Below are 27,985 nucleotides of genomic sequence, written 5' to 3'. Positions count from 1 at the left end.
TTCAGACTGGTTGTTTTTCAAACAATCTGCTGTACTTTTGCAATAACACGCACAATGTTCCTTTCTGTTTTATGGTGGACATGTTCCAAAAAGAGCTGCTTTATTGAGACCGAGGGGTATTTGATTTAAGTCCCCAGGTGCCGGGCCAAATTCACAACAACATTACATAAGACGAAATCTGGGCAAAGTTTGCTTCCAGAAGACCCAATAAAATGGAAAACTGCAGGCTGAGTAGAAACAGAAATCAGACTGTCAAGGAGGCTGATGACCTTAAGAGCGGCTAACCTTACAGCACTCAGAGTTCAATATCATCACCTGACTGAGATATATATAGACATCCATTTGATGTGTCGCATTTCTCTTTACAGTTGCTAACAAGATTTGGTGCTGGCAAGACAGCGTAGTAGGAGGAGTGCAAAAGCCGTGAGTATTGGCATTATCCATATTACTCCTTTTTCAGATGTAAAGGTAATTGAAAGGCTATGCACATGCAGAGGGAAGCCTCCTTTCAGATTCATGGCCACTCACTTGGCACAGAAGTAAATGCCAAACAGTCCAGTTCGCAAGGCACAGTTGTGTATAGCTGTAAATGAAAAATGTTTCTTCAACACTTACATTACTTCATCATTCATAAAGCTGATGTCGGGGCCTGACGATCGCAGCCGTTCATCTCATAGCTTCCTGTTTCTTTTTTTTTTTTGAATAGATTTGTATGACAGATGATTCACTGCTTTCATAAAGGAGGCGCTGCCAGTGCTTCTTTGACTGTGATAAGCTCCCGTCTCCTAGCATTTGTCTTAATGAGCTCATTCTACATTCATAGCTAGCTAATTACTTTCCTTAATCATCACCAGACACATGGTAGTCTATTATGACTATTATTTATACTAGACAATAAAATGGACTGCATTTTTTCTTTAATGTTAATGTACTTCCATTTTGGTATTTTTCTTTTTCTCCTTCCTTCCTGCCTTCTTCCTTCCTGGGGTTTTGGTAACCCTACCCATATGGCTCAGTCTTTGATGTGTTTCCGAAATCTGTGTGCATGTTGGTTGTCATGTTGCTTCATGGCAGGCACATTCCTGTCTTCCAGCATGAGGGCCCTTCGACACAGAGACACACACACGCACACGCTCTGTGTCTCAGTTTTTCTGCTTGAGATATGCATTATGCATAATCCGAAAATCTGCTATTATAATGTTTCAATCCAGCCAAGGTTTTCCATCACTACCTTAATCGGAGAGCATGGCGTTATCAACAGATGACCACTGCAAACCTTCTCCAAACACCCAGCTCCTAATAACTGTATTCAGTACAACATTACTCTCTCAGTGTCATAATAAGCGGTATCAAGGCACTGGTTTCTGCAAGCATGAAGGGCACCACTGTCATGAGAGCAGAGGATGTTTGGTAGCCTTCTGCAAGTGACAGATGACCGCGCTCACTGCCATTTTATGACTCCTTCACCCATGCTTAAAGTTGAAATATGTGAAAGAATAAGCAGAGAATATATTTCACACAAGAAAGGGAGGTCACATTCAACCTGCTATGAATTTTATGGAGGTTCAGATTCCTTCCTGCCATATATTTGTGCGTGCATGCACATGACTGAGTGTTGCCGAGATAGAGCGAAAGGTACCAAGAGACGAAATAAAAGTCACAATCAACTTGACAAATGGCACGACATTCTTAGTGGAAAGTGTCAAATCATAAGATTCATGAGTCCCAGTCTTTCCAGTTGTTCTGGTCTGCTTACTGGATTCAAGGCCCTCCTGTAACTTGAGTCTGGTCTTTCTAAGAAATACTCGACAGTTTAAGACGCAGTGGACTACACCAGTATTTCATTGGTCTTTTTCAGGCTAATGCGTTGTTTATTATACAATTATACAATCATAATTGTGTGTGTGGGTTTGCGGTCTTTAAATTAAGTGACAATATTTTTCTTGTCTACCATATTATATGTAGTACGTAGTGGATGATAATAAAAGGACACATAAGCTAACACACACCTGTAGTCCAGAGTCTCCCACCACGTCCTAGTGGAAAAGACATTTCCACTCAAACCACTGAGCCATAGCTCTACACAACGCTCATCCAGAACCAAAGACAGGACCACCATGGCATCTTGTGTGTGAAAAATAATCTCAAGTCTTAATTACAGGGGTCAGAAGTACTTCTAACTCCGCTCACCATGTAAAGATTGTTGCCCACAACAAAATCCAAATACTGCTAGAAAGAAAAATGTTGATATTAACATCCCATATAAAAGACTAACAAGTTAAAACCAGAGGGATAAATTGGCTGTTTTTCTGGTTAATTCGCCCGATGATATTTTATACACAAAAACGTCAGTCTGTACCTTTTAAACTGACTTTGTTTATGCAAAGTGTATGCTAATGGTCATTTGTTCCTATGTGTAAATTTGTGTGTGTGTGAATGAGTGCAAGAGAGAGATAAAGAGCAGGAGATTGATCACACAGAGGTGTAACTCCGCCGTGAGCATTGTAAGGGCATCGCAATTATGCAGATGACTGGGTTAAATGAAGTTGGACAGCACACAGCATGTCATTAAATCTATAATGGCGGAGGGACCTTAATGTTAGGCTGCTGTTGCAGCGAGCTTTGTCTTTCCCTCTGCTGAACACTGAGCAACTCTGGGCTCCCATTAACCACCTGGCACACTGCTGTTATATATTTGTTTTATATCCCTCATTCCGTTCATTGTGTTGAAGTCATTCTCTCTCATTCTTTCCCTTTCCCTTTTCTCGAATCCAAATGTCCCCCTCATATTTGTCTCAGTGGCCTGTCTCTTTCATTCTCTCTCTCTCTCTCTCTGTCTTGTTCTCAAATGAAAATAGACACTAATTACCTCTGGCTCATCTCTCATCCTTTTATGCCACTGGACAGCTCGTCTAGATGGCGTAAATATCGCAGCCCCTACCTGTTTGTAATGACGAGCTCCGTGGCACACAGTGAAACCCATTACCTCAATTACCCAATTATCTCAAATGACAGATGATTATCAGGCATCATCACCGATACCGCTATAGCACCACCCCTGAAGTAGCTGTTTTGCCCGACTGAATGTAGCTATTCACGTCTCAGTTTCTTAATGTCAACACAGACGCTCATTCAGACGTGTACACACGTGCATTTGGTCCTTGGCCTGCTGTCATGTGTCTATTTTGACAGGTCATTCAGTGCCGCGTTTCCTTTTTCAAACTATTCGGGCATCCTGGACGGAGTTCTCGTATTCAGTGGCAAAGGAAACAGAGCTGTTGGTGCAGGGTCGCGACCTCTCACCTGACATGCGAGAGAGGCTGTGTTTGAATACGTGTCTGCTCGACACACGAGTCGCACAGACCGCACTGTTCAGCATCTATTGATATGTTGTTTTTGTGGCTCCCTGTCCATCCATCTGTCCTCAAAGTAAAACCTTCGAAGCTCTCAGTAAATAAAGCTCTGTCAAGCGGTCACAGAAAGAAAAACACTGTTGAAATGACGGCAGTAATAACGACTGCATCCCTGTCCTTTAATCAGTGATAACAGCCCGAGGTCTCTTCATGAATCTGAAAGTCAAGAATGTGCCCGAGCGCTCCGGTAGTCGCACTTCCTGATAATTATCCATCTCCTCCTCCAGTTCCGTCCTCCCTGCTCTCTGTTCTCCCCCTTCTCCTCCTCTTCATCTTCTCCGCCCACCTCCTCCAACCATGGCACCTCGCCCAGTGATGACGGACGTCTTAAGCACAGATCGCTGTTTACTCAATCTAAAAATAAGAGGTTAGTTCGCGAACTGTAAATCATGTCCATGTCTGACATGTAAAGGGCATGCGTTCATTCGCGTGCATGTGCATACTTGTCTTGGGGAGGTCAGAGGGGGTCAATGGTTAGGTCATGTGTGTATATCCATGCCTGGTAAAAGAGATGTCCAGCGAAGGACGAAGGTTTCTGTGTCTACCCGTCATCTCCCATGAGGCATAGTGTCAGTTGCCCCCTTGCCTCTCGCCTCTGCTCTCCAATCACCCCCTATCCTCCCCCCTCAGCTGGTGGTAATACAGCCAGGGTTATTCTTAGCTTCAGTGTCAAGCCTGTCTCCGGGGAGCAGTCAAGGGGGATCTGTTACATTACCCCCCCCACACACACACACACACACTCCGACACACACATGCACACAGGTGTCTTGAGACATTTCTATTTGATCTTTATTAAGCTCTGTAACTCTGAAACCAAATTAAGGATCAGCCCTCTAAATACAAGATCATATTCCACAATTGAAAACTCAATTACCTGACGGGTATTCGCATGCTCGAGCCGCCTTATTTTCATATTGCATCTTAGGCCCTACAGAAATGTAACACTAATATTTAGCTGCAGGTATATTTTATTGCCAAGAGAATCAGCATAAATATAGACCGTGGCACATGTTTTTCATTAAGCTCAAAAAAATGTTGCGGAGTGTGATTTCAATTTATTATACAGAAGCATGTGTTTCTTATTTGATGGGGAATGCAGAGCCTATATATATCAGTTGAAAGCAACATTGTGGCTCATCCCCGTGCCCTTACGGGTGGATGCTATAGGTACAATTTGGGGGAAGGTAAGGTCGAGGGAGCTTCTTTTCCCCCCTGCTAGCCAAGCATGTGCCACACCAACACAAAAAAGGGAAAGTATTTTTTGAACACTTCTTGTTGACAACTTGCTAACTTAATGTTCCTTTTAGACAAGGCCTAACTCTGTGTGACAAATGGATTACTCCTATCACATTATATGAGAATAAGTCTGTTTCTGTTTGTCAGTGGTACAGTACCACTGCAGTTTTGGTAGTAGTTGTGAGTGTGTGTGTGTGTGTGTGTGTGTGTGTGTGTGTGCGCGTGCGCGTGTGATCGTGCATGTATTTCTGGGTCAGGAATACAGCTTAGCCTTCCCTCTCATGTAAATCCCGAAGTAAGTGTCTCGAGCATGTAGCACTTCATAACAAGGGCATTGCCTTACAGACCACACGCAAAACCTAAAGCCCCGTCTGTGTGTGGCAGAGGCAGGGACAGGAGGACAAAGGTCTGGTTTAGCCCTCGCTGCAGCTGTCCTGATCGAGTTGAGGGCACGATTCTTTTCTCCAGGCGGTTTCACATGCATTACACATAGAAACAGTGTCATGAAAAATACAACGTGCTGTGCAACAGGTCACGAAAACAGTTCAAGTAAGTATCAAGTAATCCAGCAAATCATGTGAAAGACAGAAATGTTAAAGGAACTTAAGTGATGGTTCTCTGTAGGAAAACTGCAGCCCGTGCTTACAACTGAGTATCAATTACAAACAGTGATCAACAACGGCATGCCTAGCCTAGAATTGCCATGACAAAAATGACAAATGAAAATGATCTATACTAAGCTGTAGTCGGTGCCTATAGTGCAATATAAATCTAAAGTGGCTTAACGTCATGAAAGCTGTGACAAGAAGATCGGCTCACATGAGGAGCCTAAAGACCAAGAGCCAAAAAGTTTTGGACAGAAGGTGAAGTAACCAGATGAACAATTGAATAATTAATTAATGATAATACTATCTCTGTGTAGCTCCAGGGCCAGGAGTCATATTTGCCACCCAGTGCCGGTCTACCACACTTGGCTCAGCGGCCGTGTAAAAGAGTCTGCAGCCGTGTGCTCTGCAGCAGAGCCGTAATGCAGCGTTTCTGGTGGTTAATGGCCTCCCATGAGCCTGTTCCTGTTTTACTGCCCAGCCTGTGGGAGGGAGGAGGGGAAAAAGTGATGGCGCCTAGGGGGGGAAAAAGAAGTATAGAAGCCCAGAGAGAGGGGGAAAAACAGAAGGGGAGAGTTAACAGGATGAAAGCAGGTAAGATTGATGAATTTAGATCTGGGTGAAGAATCTGAAGATAAAACAGACATGCATTGGCATCGCCTGTGCTATGACACGTGGTGTAAGGTGAGAGACGCGCAGCCAGTCTGTCTCCTGCTGATGGATGGGCAGTTCAGACGGTGTCTGACAAGAGGACCTCAGTGACAGCAGCATTCATTCATGATACACTACATTAAAATAATGTTAATTTCCACTGTAGCTCGCACTTTGTAGCTTGTTTGTAACTTTGACATGGTTTTCTAGGAACGTGGTTTGAAGCTCTGTTGAAGTGATATCACTCATAAGCACAACTACAAGTAGAAATGCAACTCAGGCTGTACACACTCACCACCCTCACACATGAGCTATTTATTTCACAAGGTTTGTGTGTGGTGTGTGTGTGTTTTACTGGTGTGTATGTTACCTCCAGTGCACAGAGGTCAACCATCAAGTTCAGGGTCGCATTCACACCCATTAATCACAGGCAGGACTCCACATTGAAGTACTGCCTCAGCTTCTTCTGGCAATATTTTTTCTTTTTGTTCAGGAAAAGCTGAGGTTTGCGGAACGACACAATACATTGTTATTTCTTTTACTTCTTCAAACCTATTTAATGTTTGCTAAATGTGTATAAATCTCACTCATGGGCTTTTTTTTATGAAGTCCTGGGACACGCCAAATAGAGTATATAGGTCAAACTGCTCAACTTAATGAAAAATGTTTTTTAAAGTTGCTTGTAGGAACAATATCTATTTGGGTTCAGTTGATTTATGAATGAGTCTGGTAAGAAAACGCCGCTCTCCATCTCTGTTCAGAGAGGGCTTAAACGAAAGCCAGCAGGAAGCTGTGGTTGTTCTTTAGTACCTCTGTAGTTTATAGAGTTGGAGTCAGTTATAGGGCAGAGAGATGAGCAGCCACACCAAAGCAGCCTCACTGCAGTTATATATAGAGTCTGTTCACCCCACCCTGTACTGGAGGTGAATGGGCTCCACGCAAACACATTCTTCCGCTTACATGACCTGTTTTCACACCCACCTCCTCGGTTCTGCGTTCCTTCCCTTTTCCCCTCTTTCCCATTGTTTTAAGTGAGTGGTTTGTCTACTCAGACAGCTATTAGGAGGACACATCAGGTAATTCACTCCTATGATAGGCACTTACATCTTTGCTTTTGCAACTTTTACTGACTCTCAGGAGAAACCACTGAGTGCATGTCTAGAGTGCATCCAAAATCAAGTGTGGTGCAGAAAGATAACTCCAAATGGTGTCTGATGTATTATAGATATATAGATATTTTTAATGAATCCTGTTCCAACAGTTGGAGAGAGAAGGGTTTTAAGGATGTACGGTATATGTAATCCATGAAACAGTAGTCGGGTAAAGGGGAGCACTTGGGTTTAGTTTTACTTTGTCTCATAAATATCATTAAATAACACTCCAATTGAGTGGGAGAAAGCAAAAAAGAAAGGGAGCTGAAAGAGTAGGAGCACTGACAGCGACAGGATGCATGGACAGTGTCACAGAGGCCAGTGCCTTGTGCGATTGGTCGGGGCCTCCCATGGTGCCGTGAGTGTTTTCTCCATGCTGGCTAGGAGTGTGTGAGAGGTCAAAGTAGAATGGACACTGTGGCTATTGTCCAGAAATGGCTGACCACTCATTTGCTCTTATGCTAGACAGGCAACCTGCTAGGAGGCCTCCTTGACCTGTAACGAGTGGGTGTGGTTTTGTTTTGTTCACTTTAGAAGTATTTTATTCTGTGAATTGGTTAATTTAAGAGTTAATATAGTATAAAATAGTCTGCCGTGGCTCAACATGTCATGGTGTAATTGCTAAATCTGTGAAAGCTGCAATCTAAAACAAAGCAAAAAAAAAAAAGGAAAAATTTTTCTTGTTATCTTATAAAAAAAGCAATAAAGCAAGTCATGCTGTCTATAGTTTGTATTTAATGTTACATACCAAGTGTCAACCACCTCCCAAGTCCTGGGAAAAATGTTTATGCTGTTTTACTTTCAATCTTTATTGAGTTCATGTCCCTCCCTTTCTCTACCCGTTTGCTTTCACTGGAGTTAACTCACAAGGTGTTGTTTTTACTGCCCTTTCCTGGTTGGTCCCAGTGACCATGTGGCGCTCCTGCTGTGTGTATAAATCAGCACCTTGTCAGACACACACCGCGGCCACCTGTGACAAAACACCCTGAGAAAAAAACGGGGCGGAGGAAAATAAAGAAATCGAGAGGAAAAAAAATGCGAGGGAATGGATGACAGGGTCTCTTCTCCTGTTTCTTCCTTTCGGTCGTGCCTGTGCCTCATCTGGTGACTCAATGCTCATGTGACAGAACGGCAATAACAGTGCGACACTTTCCACTCACACACTTTCCATATCTCCGAGATTTGCTGTCAGAAACACACTCGCACGCGCTGTCACTAGCAGCTGCTGTCCCACCATTCTTGACACAAAGAAGTGTGTGAAGTTGGGAAAAGATGTAAAGGTCCCTCAGCAGGGGATTTAGCTGTAGTGGTTAATTAAGAGATTAGGGTAGATTAATTTAATCACGCAAACACCTTAATCCTATTGTTAATCTCACAGCCATTGTGACAAAATATACAATAATTACAGGTGTGATCCCCTAAATCTTAAATAAGTCTCAGATTGTTCTGTGCTTCGTCTCAAAGACTTAAACCTCACGTCTCACCATGAAGAGACAGGTTCCTTACTTTTTTGAATGCAGCTGTTGGTCCAAATGTCTGCTTACGGACTAAAACTGTCTGTTTTCACACATCTAATTGCTAGCAGTGCTCCTGGACACACCTATCTCAGGATCCTCACCTTCTACAGTCACCTACAATCTAACACAGCTTCCAGTCCAGAGCAGATTCAGTTACCAAACGTTTCCATCTCACGTTGAAATAATAAATAGTAAGGGTGGGCAGGTCAGATTAGAGGGACCGGTGTGTATTTTCATATAGGTGAAGACAAGGACTGCATACTAAAGCACTAATGCTCTACAGATGGTTCCACTCACTTTAGTCAACTACAGGATGTACCCCTTCTGCATCCTGGCCATTTGATATGCTGAAGCTGGACCGGACCTCTGATACGTCTGTGTAGACATGGTGGGAGGATTTACTCTACGCAAAAATTTGTGAGGGATTTACCATGTTAGATACTAATCTGTCTGTCACAGTCTACAGTAATCAGCACTTTGCACTGGTTCATGTCGTTGAGGGAAAACAGAAGTGTATTAAAACATTCAAGAAAAGGTTCACAGATAAAAAAGTTTACGAAATATAACGGTTTAAAATATATATCTATTTCTGTTATGAACTATGCGTCTGTAAACCAGCACCTATAGTCAATAATAATAATAAAAAAAACATCACTACAATATACAGAGGATACATCAAACAGATAAAATTAGATCAGTCTGTTTTTTTGAGGAATACATACCTCAGACACCACGCTCTCTCCATCTTGGCTATCTGATATAGGAAGTTTGAGCAGACCTCTGACAATGTCTGGTGTAGACATTCTCAATGGAGATACTTTATACAACAATTTGTCATAGATGTACTGTGTAAGATCATTATCTGCTCGTCACAGTCTACAGTACATTAACGTAAAGCATCTTGTGTTTTTGGTATGGATTGTGGGATCTGAATAGAGTATGTCCAATATATTTCAATACTGCTGCAAAATACAATTTTTCAAAACAGTATACCAAAAAATCCTTATATTATTACACGATGCACTTCAGCATGATCTGGCACTGCGCAGTTTAGGCTTCTGCGTCAATTTGACACCACAGCTATGGCAACAGCCCAGACCCTATGCAGACCCTAAACAGAACTTAACGTCGTGTACCTCCCTAGAAATGCAACTATGTGTTACGGCAACACAAACTGCAAGAGCTGTGATTGATCCACTTGGTAGTAGTGTAATTTCGCTTAAGTATTTCTGGTATTCGATGGTACAAGCATTTGTACCTTTGAACCTCGAAGCAGGAGGTCAAAACAAAAATGAACTGACTGACAAAAAAATACACAGCGCCAACTAGTGTTTAGGAGGTTAATGGATAACCTAAGAGCCCATGTGATTCTAGAAACCATGTCGAGAAAGGATCCCAAAAAGACGCAGAATTTGAAGTCGTAAAATAAAATTGAAACAGACGAAGCTGTATCATATAAAGACCAGTATATTAACATGCTCTTTCTGCAGTAAATGCCCTTTCAGCATAGGGGATCACTTTTGGACCCAGCATCAAGTGGTCTTTCGACAAACTGCAAATTTTGGGTATTACTTATGGGTTTGCTCCATTTTTAGGAACCACTGTTATTGTGGAAGAACAAGAGTGTAAATGACATGTAATCAAAGATCACTACAGAGAGAGTAACCAGGGAATTAAACTTTGAACTTGTATTTTAGCTCCATTCATCCCAGTTCATATGTTTAACATTATTTAACCAGGACCAGAATTGTTCACTTAAAGTTGGTTTGCTCCTAACAACAAATATTTATTTATTGTGGGTGGATACTGCACTGATGAACAGCACATTATTAGCCATTTTGAACCAATTTGAACCATTTTCATTCTCTGTTTAAAAACCACACCCCTGGCTTACACACTTCTCCACTTTGTTTAACTGTGCACCAAGGTCAGAAGTTTTGTCATCACACTATTATTATTCCTTCTTTTTTTTCATGTCTAGTTACATTCATTTCTCTCTTCACTTTTGCATTAGCATGGTAGCAAAAGGGCATCTGGAGCATCTCCATTGTGCAATGCTATTTACAATGGAGGTCAGAGAAATGTCACGTATCTGAAATGGCTGAACGCTAACATGCTTGAGCACTGGCGAAAGGTCTGCTGCGGTGAATGAATGCGGCTGCCGCAGAGTACATAAAAGTTTACATCCTCACGCTCTTACACTAGAACACAACGCTTCATTCATTCAATAAAAACTGCTGAATGTGTTTTTAGTCAGGCTTCAGTTACTTTTAGTGAGAAACTGTACTTATAACTTGGTTGTGTCCAATTTAGGCTATTAAGCTTAATTTCAGCTGGTAAACATTTTGGTCTGCTGCTCTTCTGTTGTTAAGCCACTAATCACACTGAAGCCAAGTTCACCAACAGTATGCTAATCTACACAGAGACACAATTATCTCGAAAGACCTCTCACTGTCTCTGTGCGCTGTGTCCCTTGAATTTCATTAGATTTGCAGCTTTTTGGTCAGGCAAATTGTCTTGTCATTCGGACTAATTTAATTTAAATGATATTTTGCTGATGGGAATAGATCATGCCTCAGTTCATCCATTCATCACATGTTTATTCCTATCCTAAAAAAAACATTTTCATAATAGGAAAATTATCCATCCATGATGTTTTCTCTAATGCTGGTACTGTCTGGCTCTGTTACCACACGAGGACAGACAGGAGAGATAGTAGTAGAGCACAGAGGGTCTTTGTAAATGTGCGCAGGGACACACACATGTGTGCAACCTTGTACAAACATGCGCACACTTCCAAGCGCCACAGTGGCAGCCAGCCCCACTCCGTTAGGGGTAAAAGGACTGAAATTAAACGCTGCGTGCTTGTGGTTTTTAATTTAGCGTGCTGACAGCCATCCAATAGTCCTGCGGTGACACTGGATAACTTTATGACCCTCGCGAGTACAGCCTGTGACAGGGACTGGGACAGACACCCTCTCTTCAGCCTCTGCCCCCTCCATGAAGAACGAGTGGCTCTTCATAGGAAAATTTAATTTTAAAGGAGTGAGCTCCTTTTGCAGCCATTTAATAAATCCTTCCGAACACTTATTTTGAGGTTATAACAGATGTATTGCTCATGAAGTGAAATCATGTCTGTGGTAAAATAATTAACCTAATAACAAAAATACAGTTTTAACTGTTACTTCTAAACAAAATGCCAGGACTGCATTGGTCGTTGTGGTCTTTTTTAATTGCCTATTTTCGAAACAAACACCAATTTTACTGCACAATGTTAATACTAGCCGCACATGGGTGGATTGTATATATTGATGGCTGTATGCATATTGGTTTTTACCATTTTGTTGACTGCCAATTAAGCAGTTCTGACTGAGCTCAGTTTGTTGTCAACTTTTACTGACGTGACGAAAGGTAGACACGTACGTGCAGACGTTATGTTTGAAAGGATCTTATGTATCAGTTTACATGCGTTCCATTACTAGCTGGTGTTTGATGAAAATAGATATTGCCTGTCGTCTTTGCTTTTTGGCAGCTGGTCACTTTTGAGTCTTTACTATTGATTTGCTAAACTCCGCCCTTAGCTGACAATATTGACATGCTGTCAAAGGATCTCATTTCCATTTGGTTCTGCATGACCTTGGTAGAGATAGCTAAACAACTCTCAACATGAGTTCGATCAACAACTCGCTTGACAACCTGCAACCTGCGAATTTCCTTAACGTTTATGTCTGCACAAGGGCGGTTGTTTCTATGCAACACCATTATTTGCATTATGGCTATTTTAAGAGTAACATTAGCAGTGCCTTCTCCATATAAATGATATGCCAGTGTTTTTTTCTCCTCTAATATTATATGAGAACATACACATATACGTACAAAGACAAGATTGCATATGGGTTAACAGAATCTCCATCCACAGTAAACTGACTGCTTTGTTTTATGTTTCAGAAAACAAAAGAAATAAATGAATAGAAGTAAATGCAACTTCGCCTCACAGCAGTCAGCGTTGAAAATGCTTACTCTGTAGGTGCTGCATATGTGGCTGTTCCATTGCTGCACTGTGGTGACAGTGTGTTTATGAAAACCACATGCAATGCCATGACTGTATGTGGTTGCGTTTCTCTGTAACTCATTGTCTGTGTGTGCGTGATTTTTATGGAATCCCAGTTTAAGTGGATTGTGGTCTATTCTCGGCGCTTAACATATTAATGACCTCTGTTCATCCAGAGCATTTTCTCAAAATGAATACTTATTGATATGCTTGTATGTGTGTATTTTCTGAATGACGACTTACAGGAAACGGGTCATATGAAGTCATGTGTTGGACTGTTGAAAAGGAAACATTTGCTGCTTTGCTGGAATATTCTGAATGGTTACCAGGCGGGCTGTTTCTACTGTGTACAGCACTTTGGAAAGTTGTAAATCTTTGTCATTTGGGAGCTATAGGCTGTGTATACTGTTGCCTTTTATGCGTCTGTGGCATCTGGAACACACAGTCAGTCACACAGCCTCCATGAATGATTCACGGATGAGTCTTTCTTTGTTGGCTGGATCTCTGCAGTTCGATGTTTGTATCCTAGCACATCCTTTCTCCTTTGGGAGACATTCGCATCTACGGTTCCCCACCTACACTATTCATTCACTGCTGTGAAACTGCCGACCTGTCTCTCTCTATCTTACTCTCACTCTTGCCAAATACTGTAGACTCCCAGGTTCCCCACAGAGGTAGACAGCATGCAGGCATGCCCAGATCCAACCCTGTCGTCCTCTGAGAGCAGCTGACGTCACCTCCCTTCTCCCAGGTGATTCTGTGAGACACATCAACACTTTCACACACCAGTCTTTCTTTTTTTTTTTTTTTCGGACCAGTAACTAAGGAGGGAACCGTGTGCCAACACACAAACACAACTGTGTTTACATTTGGAAGACAGAGGGAGAGAGCCACAGAAAAGCTAATGATCAGTAGTTGGCAGATGGAGTGATGTAGCGAGGACTGATATTACTGTCCACTTAAACTCATCTGTTGTTGCTCCAACCCCCAACACAAGCCTGGACTCCATGCACACTCATCCACATGCTCTCTCACTCACAGACGCACCCTAAGGCACTTGTTCTCACACTCTTTCCGACACACAGGACTCTATGAAAACGTCGATCTGGATTAATAATTGTAAGTCTACACCCTTCTGTTTGTTTAAAAAGCATTCTTCCAGTGTTATTACAGGAGATTTGATATGTCCACGCAGGGAAAAGGAGACGAGGCAGTCGTTGGTAGTTAGCCACAAAAAGGTCTATTGTCTTGTCACCACTGGGATCATGCTGTCAGCGTAGGGATCTCAGTGATCGCATCTTTTGTCACCGCAATAAAATAAGGCTCATTTACAACTTGCTGGTGTTGTCGGGGTGAGTAACAGGAGTGGAAACTGAGCTTCAAAGTTCACCCTGGAGGGGTTGAAGACATGTCATATGATTCATAACACTACCTGGCGTGTTTCTGAGTGTACACTTCACATCAGCATAGTAACCGGGAGACTAACCCTGAGTGTGCCTAATGTATGATTTACGATTGGCCAGCTGGTTAATGGATTATATGATGTGTTCAATGTTCAGTAATAAACTCGAGGCTTTTATGGAGTCAGTAGAGCCTTATAAATACGTTATAGTTCTGGATACTTGTGTTTCTTTTCAGTGTTACCCGCAATTTATGCTTCTGCGTTAACCGACGCAGGGACTCCCACGTTAACGCAGACACCTACGCCGAGGCGAGCGCAGTACCTGACATGCACCTCCCCACAATTGTAACAACACACTGCAGTGATGCAGAGAACAAGAGCTGTGATGGGTCGGCTTGATAGTAGTGGGTTTCCACTTCAGTATTTACAGCTGCTTCTCCACCTCCGCGATTTTAGAATTTTGGATCAATTAAGCATCTGTGGTTGACTGAGGAGGTTTGGAGATACAAACGTTTGTATCACTCGTGAAAGCTTCAGTCGCCATTGTTGAAAGTGAAACAGGAAATGGAATGTGAAGCAGGAAGTAGAAACAAAATGAATCCAACTCTCAAAAAAACAGTCACAGCACAGACTAGTGTTTGGGTGGCGTTTTTACAGAGCGAGCCAGACTGACGAACATAAATGAGACAAGTATAAATTTTGGCGGAGCGTCTGTGCAGTACTAGAAATTAGACTTGAGTCTTGAGGAAATGTCTCATTTGTTTTGTTTTTTGGTTACCCTATTACAAATTTACAGCAACTTTTAAGAACTTAACTGGATTTTTATTTTTAGCTAAGTGGGTTGCTTAATGTTAACCAAATAGACATGTAAATTTAGCCAGACAATGGTTATACTGTTGTTTGACAGCTGTATAACTTGGATAACTTCTGCAATCCTCGAAGCATTATAATTCCTCATGCAGGCATATGTTTACACTGATCTTTTAAGTCTCTAATTAAAACCTATGTTCAGGGATGTGTTCTCTTAAGTCGTGAAGGTTTATTTACTGCTGTGCTATCCTGTGGAGACTAGTTAAAGGTGACAGATCAGGCTGGTCCAACAACTGTAACACACACACAGGCGCACACAAACACATACGCACATGCACACCCAGTTCGGGGATGTATAGAGATAGCACACAGCTGCCTTGTCTCTCCCTGGAGAGCAAGAATAAGAACAGAGGCAGAGACTACTCACCTCAGTTAGACCGCTCCTTATTGCATGTGCAAAGAATTACACAAACACAGACTGGAACCAATCAGTCAAAGAGGAAACAAAACCACTTTTCCTATGTACTGCTATATTAAACACAATATGTGTGAATTTAACAAAGCAAACATCATTATCACAGTCCTGTTCCTGCAAAGTTGCAGACTGTGTTCTGGGATACGCAAAGTGCTGAATCTCATTATATTTAGGCCAGCTTGAACTGAAAAAGCATTGTCTCCTGACATTTGGTCTAAATTTTTCCTCTCACATGGTAAGCTGTTGCAAAGTCAGAGCTATGCACATGGTTCCTGTTTCTAGGCACAATGCAACAGAATACCTCTCATTAAGTGTAGCTGACCGTTACCACATGGAGGTGAGGTTAAGAGGGGTTACTTTAACTCAACTGCTATTGCTCCACAGGATCCTATAAAATTTTAATGGTTTATAGAAAAAACAAAAGAAATGAGCGGGATTTTAAATACGACATATGTAAAAAAAAAAAGAAAAAAAAAAGAAAACTGATGCAGCTTTGTAGAATAACGTAAACTTCAAACAGCTTCTTGACTGTCACCTCACAGTGTGGAAGAAGGGATGGAGTCACTTATGTTATTTCCTCTCATTACACCCTCTTCACACACAGTGTTAGGGTCAGCGAGCACAGGGCTAATTGAGCCTTAAGATAGCGCAAATGAAATGTGCTACTAGTTCACTCCCACCACAGTCCGTCACTGGCAGGAACGCCAAAACCTAAGTGGTTGTTATGGTTTTGTACTTGAAAAAAGGATTTGTTGTGAACAGTTGTTGGCAGTTAAACATGTCTCTCCCCAGAGGATCTTCTGTGCCCTTCTACTCAAAAACGCATTCTGGTAATTGTTACTTTGACCTTCACTGTACAGAATAATTTATGTGCTGCTATGTTTGACACGAAACGGTTGAAAAAGTGCTGAAAGTAAAAATTTGCTCTCAGCTGACCTCATATGTGAAGTCAATGCTTTTGCCTGCAAGCAGGACATGTGACACCGCCACTAGTTTGGGAAAAAGTCCCTGTCTAACACGAACCATATAGGAAAACTTGAAGCCTATGTTGCTAATGTAGTGCATCGAGAACAGTATTTGAGTGAGTAAGCAGACTACAGGTAAACTTTTGAAATAAGAGTATTTTTACGTATGATTCAACATAACATAACATAACATAACATAACATAACATAACATAACATAACATAACATAACATAACATAACATAACATAACATAACATAACATAACATTAGTCTAAGTAGGATAAAAAAAAATCAGTTGTCTACATTGAAATGACAAAGCAAAAGAGAAGGTAAGATGTTATTTCCAAAGTCTGAAAAAGGAGAAGGTCGGGGTCGACTAACGGGTCAACACTGCATCTAATTATTGGAAGCTATTATTTACAATAGAAATCACAGTGAGGAAATTCTTCAAACATTGAAATGTGGATATTTTAACACACATTCATCCATATTACTGCAAGCCTCAAATCATGATTTTATCAACAGTTTTACAACAAACCACTGATTTTTTTAACTGTTTCAATACAAAGGTGTTTTTCACTAAGTGTTAAGTGTTTCATTAATGTTCTTGAAATATAATGCTCATCTTAGATAAAAACCAAGGTGTCAATCCATCTTAACTGTGTGTAGACCTTTAACCCAATCGATATCCTCAAGGTTAGCCAGAACAACTCCTCCGTCCCTCACCAGCTCAGATTTCCTTTAAGTCACTGTCCAACTAAAGGATCTCCCTCAGTGTGGACAACACAGTCGTTCTCTTTTACAGCAGCCTTTCATCTTGACAACAACAGAGGCTTGATTCAGTGCAAACACATGCTTCTGCAATTTCGTAATGTGTTACTGTATTCACTAAACTGGTTAGCTTTGAGTGCGTTTTTTTCTTTAATCTCCATCTGTTTCTTTGTGACGTCCCCGTCCGCATCTATCCACATCCTCTCTTCCTCGTACAATTATTTGCTCCGTGTTCTCATCTACACACTCCTTTTGAAAGAAATTCCTTCCTCCTTTCTTCAGCTCATGTTCCAGCGCTCACCTCTTTTCATCCCAGCCACTCAGCATCTCCCAAGCCCTGAATCCTCCCGCTGCTGACACAGATGGGTGATATGCTAGTTCGTGCTTGCTGACCCATTAGGTGAACCCCTCTGCCCCACCGGACGCTTCTGTTTGCAAACTGTGACAAACTATCAGCTTCACCCTTTTCTGTAGGTGCAGGCAGCGTGGAGGAACACAGGGTCTCGGCATGTTTATGTACCTATCCTATCACGCCCCGATCCCACAGAGCACACTTTTACTGATAAATGTAGACATGTCAGCACATGCTCGCTCACTCTCTCCCTCACGCACACACACACACACACACACACACACACACACACACACACACACACATTCCCCAAAGAAACATTCAAGGAAAACTGGGTGATTGAAATCCTGTGTGTTTAGACGGCTACTCTGAATAAGAATCAGATATGACATTGAAGGACAAACCCTTATTAAATTAACTGATTGCTTATCAAGTTGCTCCAAGGCGCACAGTTATATAATGTCTGTTTCAGTCACACATCCTAATTAGCTAAATACGTCATTAATTTTAGCGCAGTGTTATTGAGATAAAGTTAATGAAGGTAAGGCTAATTAAGACATGATGAATTGACATGTCGTTTACCCCCATTAACACATTTTCCAACGCCTTCGACTTATCTGCCTCTGCTGTGGAACAAATTGAAATTAACTGTTCAAGTGTCATCCAACTGGTTTTTCTTTGAGACTGACATTAGCATCAAGTTGGAAGGAGGAAAGTTTTCTTTGGCTGAGCTCGGTACTTTTGCAGATCGTCACCTGGGTTACTTTTGCGTAACAACGCCTTGTAGACCTGCACAAAGAGAAGTTTGTAGTTTGTTGCTCGTGACCTGGTACATAAAAGATTTCTAGTCTGGTGCAGGTGTGTGGATTTCGCAATTTGTTGTTAAGAGGAAAATGTGTCAGTTGTCAGTTTGTACACCACAAGATAATTAATGAGATAATCCAATCAGCACCTCTCTTTCCATTGTATTGTTTCTTGCTGGACTCGTATTTGGTGACTGTGGCTTGATCTGGCATGCAAGGCCCTGCAGCCTTTTACCACTTATGATTGGTGTTAACTGATCTGTAAATTACAGAGAGAAGCCTGTTAAAACAAACAACCTTATGTAAAAAAAAAAGAAAAAAACTCGCCAGACACAACATTTGGATCCCATTAAATATGTTTCTAACAATAAATACATCTCCATGACAAACAAAAGCTGAACCTGGCTCAACTTGTCATCTAACTCAACGACTTGGTAATGCGCTGTGTTAAGCAATATGTGCAAGCATTAGATTATATCTCTGAGCACTCGCACAGTGGAATCATTTGTTGTATGACTGCATTAAACAACAATACTCGTAACAATCAACAATCTAAGGACACCCTTAGTAAACCATGTGCAACAGGGCCTGAAGGGTAGCTTGTTAAAGAAAGGAAATTGACAGTTTGCAGTGCTGAGTGTTATAATGACCCTGATGTCCTTAGGTGAGTTCAACTTTGTTTGGAGAACACTCTTTAAGTGTGCCATTAATTCTCACTCCTCCCACTTATATTGTTCACCTTCTTCGCCACAAAGTGCAGGGTGCGGGTGGTTGGGGGGCTATGGTGAGCCTGTCTGTGCAGGTGCGCGGCAGCAGTGAAAAGGTCACTTACATCTCAGGGAGTCCAATGATAGAACAGTTACATTAAAGATTAGGGTGCAGTCAGTGTTAGCGAAGAAAAAAAAAATGACAACGAGAATAGAATCTGATTTGAACACTGTGGCATGAGGTAACATGAGGAAACATTGCAAATCACGAGTATAAATCATACATAAGCCAGTGTGTTTACTCACAACATTATTACTGCTCTGTTGTGGCCCTGTGAATTCCTTGAGCTGTACTTTTGAGAATCTCATTTACTTCCAACCCGAACACAACACAATTCATAATGCAGTAGCATGGCATACCACATACCAGAACGAGTATGTGCCAAGGATTATAATACACCACTGTGTGTTTGGTTAATTACTCAATTTAACCATGTAGCTAACGCATCCCCAATTGTGCTCTGTTGCATATTCGGAGTGATACAGTTCAACGTGTCCATTTACACTCGATTTGACTGCCACAAACAGACAAGGCAAAGTATTTAGTAGTGGTAAGAGGTTTGGCATCGGAGTAATGCATCTTCAAAAGGAAGCGTACAACATACTGGAGAGACTGCCAAGTTTTATACTTTAGTCGTTATTCACAAACATATGATTGTATAACTTCTAGATAGCAAAAACTTGAAACATTGAACGCCAAGTTCAGAATTTAATTTAATCAGAGTGGTCTTCTTAATCAATGTGCCACGATGATGCATTTATACAATGTTTCCTAACTGTATAGAGACATGATAGATGGACGCTGTGGCATGATTGGACATGGCAGGTTGGGCACTGTGTGATCACAGCGATGCCGCTGCCTGACATAGAGGCCAATGGCCATGCATGTAGGGAGGGTTGGCTGAGTGTCTTTGATTGTGTTTGCATGCAATCAGCAGCATCACCGGAATGCGTCCGCTCACTGTAACAGTGTTCGCCTTCAACTTTGATCACCCATGGGTCACTTAAGACTACACAACTGTGGGAGCCATGATGAGGCACTCAAGCTGAACAACATGGCGCTTGAATGAGGACGAGATGAAGGGATTTGGGGATAGGAAGGGCAGATAAATGAGATTTTAGACTCTGAGAGGAGTCGCTGTGTTGTGTTTGATGCCTTGGCAGAGACCGGGGCTTGACTAATGTGGCGTGATACACTGGGTACTGAAAGCAGGGCCAAGGGTTCCTTCCTGGGCATGAGTATCTGGGTTGGAGCTTAATTGGACAGCTGGACACTTTTCCTTGCATATTTTCACAAAAGAGGATGCTGTGAACTTCTCTACTCATATCCCCTCTTCTTTTCTCTAATGACTGCTGAATGCCTTTTTGCTCCTCTCCCAGTATTGACTTTGCTTCAGTGCAAAGTGAGTGCTGTTTATCAATGCTGTAATCAGAGATTGGGAGATGGATATGTGTTGTTTCTCTGTTTCCTCCAGGTAACAGCCTTTCTCACTCGACTGTGACAAGCTCAGCAGTTACTGATACTTCAGCAAAGGGGGTCATACAATAATACCCCCTTCTCTTTCTGCATGTTGTAGGGGTTCTCCCTTCCTGACATGGAGCGAAAACTCTTGGTAGCCAATGAGCGCCCTATATTAGCTTACAGGAATGTAGGCTTGCTACTTAGAAGTGAAACTAAACACACTACCCTTTCATGATGACTTGTTTTTGTCTGCAGGGCACTCGTTCAGATAAATGCTTCGTGTTTGATGGGGAATTTGATCTGTGAAAAACACGTTTGTGTGGTGTTTACATATATGAAATAATAATGCATGAGTTGGATGTTACAAATGCATTTAAATTGTATAGTTGCACCTGGAAGACTGCTGCAGAAGTCAAGGTGTTTAATAGATAGATAGATAGATAGATAGATAGATAGATAGATAGATAGATAGATAGATAGATAGATAGATAGATAGATAGATAGATAGATAGATAGATAGATAGATAGATAGATAGATAGATAGATAGATAGATAGATAGATAGATTACTTTATTCATCCCCAAAGGTAAGTTAGGTTGTCACAGCAGTCCGGTATTTGGGTACAATAAAATACAATAGAATAAAATAAAATACTGAGGTAAAGATAGTAAAGATAGTGTACCTGTGGAGGTAAAATTAGGAGGACAGAAACATGAATGAAGGATGTAAATCTTCCAAATGTGCATTTTGTTCTAGTGAAAGTGACTTTAATTCCTTAATCATAATGAATAAACAAAGCGATTGTTTCTTAACATATTTAAAGTAACACCTGGAGTTAGTAAAATGGAGGTAATTTCCTCTTGACTAATTAGTGTGGAAATGGTGCTGTTTTATTAACCTCCCGAGGCCTCACTGAGGCCAAAGTGAAGATCGTTGGAGTTTCTCTGGATGACATAGTCAAGAAAGTGCCAAGAATTGTGAATGAGAAAGGGGAAGAGCAAGAGAGGACATCAGCTGTGTAGATATGTTGGACGGCGTGCACTGAAAGAAAAACCTCTTCCTTTGTCTCATCAATGTCAAAGCATAAAGTCATGATGAGCTGAGAAAGATGCTTTTTGCTTCAGGCGATGTTAAGAGTAATCGTTGGAGTCTTTGAGCCATGGAGCTGACCTGTAATGAGATGCCTATTAGACAATGACAGGGCGAAGTCAGTGTTGACTGCTGTTAACACATTCTGTCTTTTGGTATGAACTGAATGGCAGTGAATCTGAATTTTCACACCTTCTGTCTCGTTTGCACATTGCTCCTCTTCAGTTTGCTCTTTGTGACATGACTGTCTCATCCTTCATTTTTTTTTTTTTTTTTTTTTTCACCCTGAGTGATTCAAAGGGGTATATTGGATTCAATGAGGGCAGATCAATTCAAGGTTGAAGTTGGATCAGTGGGTTTACACCAGAGTCAAGGTTCTGAGAGAAGTTATAAATCTGGGTGCAAGGATACAGGCTCATGGATCCATTCTGTTTGACCTCAGCTCAACACCAGGAGCCCCATTACAAGAGATGGATCTATGAAGGTCCTCCCTCCCTCTGGTAATCTATCGTTAAATGTCACAGCACTGCTGATGTACATGTTCAAGGATCAACTGTAGCAAACAAAGTGACTTGATCAAAATGCACAAAGACTCATCACATTGGCTCATGTGGGCTTACATGATGATTAGGTCTACAAGTATGTTCTGTTCATTAAGTCATTGAGTGTGTCTCTCATATGAATGGCAAAATTTGCCATTGTATGGTCCTTGCTGCATGCATTAGAACAATTTATTTGTCTTTGTCAGGTGACAGCATGAAATGTGGATATTACTAGCTGAGAGCATACCTGAGACAGAGTGGGTAGATAGAACCAAATAATAATAATAAAAAAAATCCTTAAGCGCAATTTAATTTTATTTCATTTCTTGGTTTTGTTTTTGGTTTCTGGGCTCTACTTCTCTGTTTCATGCAGCCATTTATGCCTCTTGTCCTGCATGAAAAAAATAGTTTTCTTTTACAGATCTTTGTTTGAAAATTATATGGAAACTTGGTAAGTTAGTGTTGTTGGCCTCCTTCTTTACTGATCAGAGACTCAGCCCTCCGGTTCAGTATTGATTTTTGATGAAATCTAACCTTCAACCCCCCTCTTGTAAGTCTTGTGTGGTGTAGTGTAGTGTGACTGAATGTTACTGTGTGGCCACTGAGTTTGGGTGTCATGTTGGCTTTTGTAGAAGTAGAAACACGTTCTAAGAGCGAACACACGTCTCACTTTTACCAGTCCCATTTTGTTCCTCCTCGAGCAAAACCACTAGAAAATACTGAATGTTGATTATTATTCCTAGACTCTGTATAGGTTGGCAGAGTGGAGTCTGCGAGGAAAGATGACTCTGTCCTAAGAATTGTGGATCAGCAGGTTGGAACTTTTTGAAACTGGAGAAACAGTAGCTCCTGTGTGCTTCGCTAACCACTTTGCAATTGGCACTACCTACCATGAGGAGGAAAAAGAAGTCTGAGTCACTCACACGCATGCCTAGAAGAAGTTATTGTTATGTCTATTTCCAGAAGGTATACCATTACATGCTGGGCTTTGGTTTAGTGCTTTATGGTTCACTTTCACTTTTTCCCAACATCTTTCTTTTGACACCTCGATCTACGCTGGGATCGCTGTGTTAACTAACTGGCATGCAACAGAGACATAAAGTCAAGTATATGTTCAAGTCAGTTCAGTTTGTTATAACATGAAGGAGGTGAGGAGTGTGGCGTCTAGACTGCTGTCACTCGGTGACGAGTCAATAAACAGCATCAGTGGTGAGTATCAGCTCGTCTGTCTCCACCATGCAAACAAACATACACACAAAAACTCATTCGCCTGATCTGCTGAAGAAAAATGAAAAAGAGCTACAGTATGCCGTGACACATTAGCTATGTGTACACATGGGTTTTATAAGTGATTTATTACTTTTGTATAACAAATCTGTGAAGCTGCAGCAGTTACTCTAGCCTCATAAAACATACAATTTATGTGACAGGTGGTAGATTAATGGAGAAAAAGAGCACAAACAACATGCATGATTGAAACACTGTTTCCCAAAAATGGTAGACTCTGTTTCTCGTCTGGTAAAATGCCGTTTACATCTCTTGTAAAATGCTAGGCTTGCTTTGGTCTGATAGTAATGCATATGTTAAGATGGAACAACAAAGCCCCATCATGCCTAAAATGTAAAATGCACATGTCCGTCTTAGCAAAGCAGCCTTTTTATGTTTGTATCAGTGCTGATAATCATCAGTGAAACAGTTTACAGTTTCTAAGCTAAGTTTACAAAAGGATGTTTGAAAAAGCAATAGTGGAACACAGAAGATTTTTCTCTTGTTGTCTTTTCCCCATAAGGAAGCATTATCACTAACATTATACTCAAGTCAATGCATTAACAGACAGCCAAGTCAGAAACTGTGCATGACTACAGCTCTACTGTGCGTCTGGTTTCTATCTATGAACAAGAAAAGCTCACTTGGGACAGACAGAGTGTAGAACAGAGCTGATTCACCATGATAACAGAATGTTATGAAATGAAGACCTCTATAACACCAAGCAAGGTAAAGACTGTCAGGGAAATTAAATGGGTCTGCCACGTGGTGTTGTACAGCTTCACCAAGGAACTTGGAACCACAAATGGAAATGCTGTGGCACTGAGCACCTCTGCCTTACTTCAGATGTCATTAATACATCCGAGAAAAGATGTTGTACAAATTGCTTAGTGGTGATGTCCTGGAACGAGTTCATAACGCTGAAACTCTGGTAAAACCCTGATGGTCTACCATCTCCAGGGGCTGTGTACTGCAGCTGACCCCCTTACTCTAACCTCCTGGAAGAAGAGTAAACAAAAAGTATCGCGTTACGTCAACACTGCACGGCTTCTGGGCTTTTCATGAAGTCATCAAAACGCTGCTCACAAATGTCACATGACTCATTTATCACCCACTCTAATCGTCTTTGGTCTACATTGTATTGTATTGTATGTATTACGAAGATGTCATAATGTTTGACCGCACATTTTAGCCATGTGTGACTGAAATGTTGTGAACAGTTTATTGGCGTCTGTGCTGTCTATTTTCAGCGAACAGATTCTATTCATGAGAGTCAGCGAAAGCCTGTGTTTTTTAGTATCTTCCCTGCAGACGTGAGATGCAGGTAGCCCGAAGGCTGAAATATTGATGAATGATGATAAATTCATGTAGCCGGTGAACTGGTGAAGAACATCCAAACAGACAATGAATCCGCTGAGCCTAGTGTTTATGCCAGTCCCGCAAACAGGCAATGTATTCTGCTGAAGTTATATTGGCAAAATGCTCACATTCAGTTTTCTGTATTCTTCTTTTTTTTTTTTTTGTTTTTTAGTGGACACTGGTTGCCACAATAAGGGTGTGGTTGCTTCAGTGTTAAACATGATACACTGTTCCCAGTAATTTATTCATAGCTCTGAGGTTTTTTTTCTTTTTTTGCTGTTTTTGCCATCAATTTTTCATTAAGAAAGAGTAAATCACCAGCAACAGCATGCGGTTTATTCAGTCATGAACATTAGATTGCGTACTCTGTCTATTTATGCCATTCTGTCATACTGAGTCTGCAGACTTGGAAGAGATGAAACAGAAAAGTTTTTCAACGCTTTGTGTAATGACAGATGAGTATAATTACACTCTAGTGTTTTAATGTTAGTGTTCACCAGTGGTCATATTGGATGTGTTATTTTCTTGTATGTTGTCTCCCCAGATGCCCCAGTGGGGAAAGTGGTAAGGACCTGAGCTGATGTCGGTCTCCTCCAATGAAGCAACTCCACACCAAGACCTGTTGGCTCAGACAGCTGGTTTTCATCACTGCATGTGCGTGTGCATGTATATTTTATGCCAATAATAACCATAATGCTAATACATCGGGCCTGTCAAAAGCAGCAACCCAATATCCATGGCAGTGGGGCAAACTGTGTCGCAGCATCGTTTCATATGCGGCAGGACGACATACAAATGTATTTTTGTAATTTATTTTACTCTAAAACACCACTTCAATCTAATATTAAGTTGTTTTTGGTATTTTTTACTCCCTTTTACCGTAAATGTGAGGTTTGTTTTTATTTTTCTCGCATTCCCCCTGTTCCAATCACTCACTGCTGCCTGTTGTGAAGCTAAACGTAGCTACAGCTGGGTGGGTGGATCTAGGGGCAAACTATGCAAGCTGGTATTGTAAATGGTAGGTGGGTGGCGAATGTGGTTAATTTGCTTGTCTTGGACTCGCGGCCGGTTTCTGCTGAGCCAAATCCTCTCATTTAGGGGATCGCATTCCCAGGTTTGCAGAGAGTAGGCGGAGGTCAGGGAGGATGAAACAGAGGAAAGGAAGCTTGGACAGAGGAATGGAGAGAGTGATGGAGAGAGTTTTTTGGTGGGTGCAGAGCGATGGGCGACACGAAGGCAGATGGGGGTTAATGTATGTACTGGTGTAGAGTGGGGGGAGGTCATGCTCTGAGTGAGCAAGAAGAGGAAAGCAGCTTGTATGTGGAAAGATCTGAGGGTTGGGGGTGGACTTTGTTGGCAGGAGGTGTGGTGAGGTGGGGAGGGCATTATTTAAAGAGAGCTAAGTGAACTCTGATGGGGTGGGGGCTCCAGTTTTCAAAGGGGTATCGACAGATCTCCTCCACTGCTGTCCCTACTCCTCAGCCCTCATCAGCCCCACTTCCAAACATACCATGCCTCTCCATATGTTAAAGAAGTCCCTCCCTTACATATATAAGTTGATGAACTCTGAGAGGGTGAGAGTACCCTGGGCCGTCTGCCTTAGTGAATTGGTGCTTCAGAAAGGGGCACCCTCCTTGAAACCTAAAGCCCCTCTGGGCTCTGTAAAAACCCATGCATAGTCAAGAACGTGTCCCCTTTTTATTGGACCACTGCTATTCATTATATTTTTGAACCACAGCTAGGTGAAGGCGTTAGAGGCAAAGGACGACACGATTCAATAATTTTTACCATACTGTAAAACTGAAGGAAATTTGAATCTGGAAGGTAACACAGACAGAATACTTACCAAGTCGAGATTTACCACTTGAACATGAAATGATAGAAACCACCTTGGAGTAATTAGCATGCATGAAGTGGACCCCTAGAGGCGTGGAGTTAAATTCTTAAGAGGTCCGTTCACTCCACAGCAAGCGATCACTCTGTCAGGTCTTAGTTATGGCAGATTCGGTTACATGATTGTTGGAATAATGAACTAGTGCGTCAAATACTGTCAGTCCTACACAGCAAAGAAAAAAGAATCTGCCTGTTCGAGCCCCTAATCCAGTCTGTTTGTGAAGCATAGGGTTTGGCGTGACACTTGTTCAGCAAAGACTCCAAGTGTTCTCGCTGGAACCTCCGAGCGCCAGCTTACATTAGCATAACCGTGAGGCCCGTCCCTTCACTACAGGATTAGTTCAGCTCTCCTCCCACTGTCTGATGGCTCTTTATCCAGATGGATACAGCCTGTTAGAGGTCTTAACCACACCATTGCCTCTAAAGTCATTATCATTCACCACGAGAAGGAATCAGCTCACTGAGGGCCTGCTGTTTAGAGTAAGACTGACATCTCATTTGGGATGCTTTAAGAGAAAAGACAGGGAACTCCCCTTCAGACTATGATGGAGTAACTGGTATCAATCTTTGTGCTGAAGTGACTTGTATAGATTTGTTTATTTGGCCTTGAAATATCATTTTTATGGACACTATTTATGTAAAACATGGAGTATTTTTATTGGAAGCATACAGGTATTTCACCATGATCAAGATTTATTGTTTTTACACTTGTTACACATTTAGTGTATCCCATGTTGGGAATGACGTTCGTTGCTTCTGACCGAATTTTTCTTGTTTTTCCACGAAAGGAGATTGGTCACGCTTTATCATCAAGAGGGACTTTTTAAAATGAAATTAACCTTGGAATTTGCTTCGAACTTCTGTGTTCACTCATGTGACTGTTGAAACGCATGGCACCAGACAGATGGGCCTGATTAAACGTATGTGTCTGTTTGCCCAGAGAACTCCACACAAACCATGAGCCCCAACACTGTTATGTCATCTTCACCACCACTCCATCTCACTCAGGTAAGGTAAACTGCTGTTGTTTTTCATTACGGAGGAGCCAGACATGTAATTAATCTCTTTTGCAGTCCTACTGTCTGTTCCCCCAGGAAAATTATATTTAATTTGTTACTGGATCACTGATATCCTCTCCTCTCTCACACAAGTGAAGCTAATTCATTTGTTATGATTTAAGAATTGATTTATGATACATTTGGTCCTTCCAGAACTATAGATAATAATTAAATGGATACATTTTGGCATTATGCAAAAGCAACAGAATAATGCAAGACAGAAACAACAGGGGAATTAGGATGGTTAAGACAAAGAGAAGCTGTAACAATTATTATTAAAATATATGAGTTCCTGCACATTTAAGGGAAACGAAGAGACATTTTTCACAATTTGTGGGGCAGCTGG

The 27,985-nt window shown here is 41.5% G+C and overlaps 1 long non-coding RNA gene across 1 annotated transcript; it reads left to right on the top strand.

The window, feature by feature from the left end:
* Positions 1 to 377: 377 nt before the first annotated feature.
* Positions 378 to 27,590, top strand: LOC125015215. Its single transcript, XR_007113568.1, has 3 exons — positions 378 to 423; positions 25,233 to 25,342; positions 27,522 to 27,590. It is a non-coding gene; the product is annotated as an uncharacterized LOC125015215 (long non-coding RNA).
* The last annotated feature ends 395 nt before the right edge of the window (positions 27,591 to 27,985 follow it).

This window comes from Mugil cephalus, chromosome 10 (assembly GCF_022458985.1).
Source record: "Mugil cephalus isolate CIBA_MC_2020 chromosome 10, CIBA_Mcephalus_1.1, whole genome shotgun sequence".
NCBI classification, from domain to species: domain Eukaryota; kingdom Metazoa; phylum Chordata; class Actinopteri; order Mugiliformes; family Mugilidae; genus Mugil; species Mugil cephalus.
This window is presented reverse-complemented; position numbering and strand designations above follow the sequence as displayed.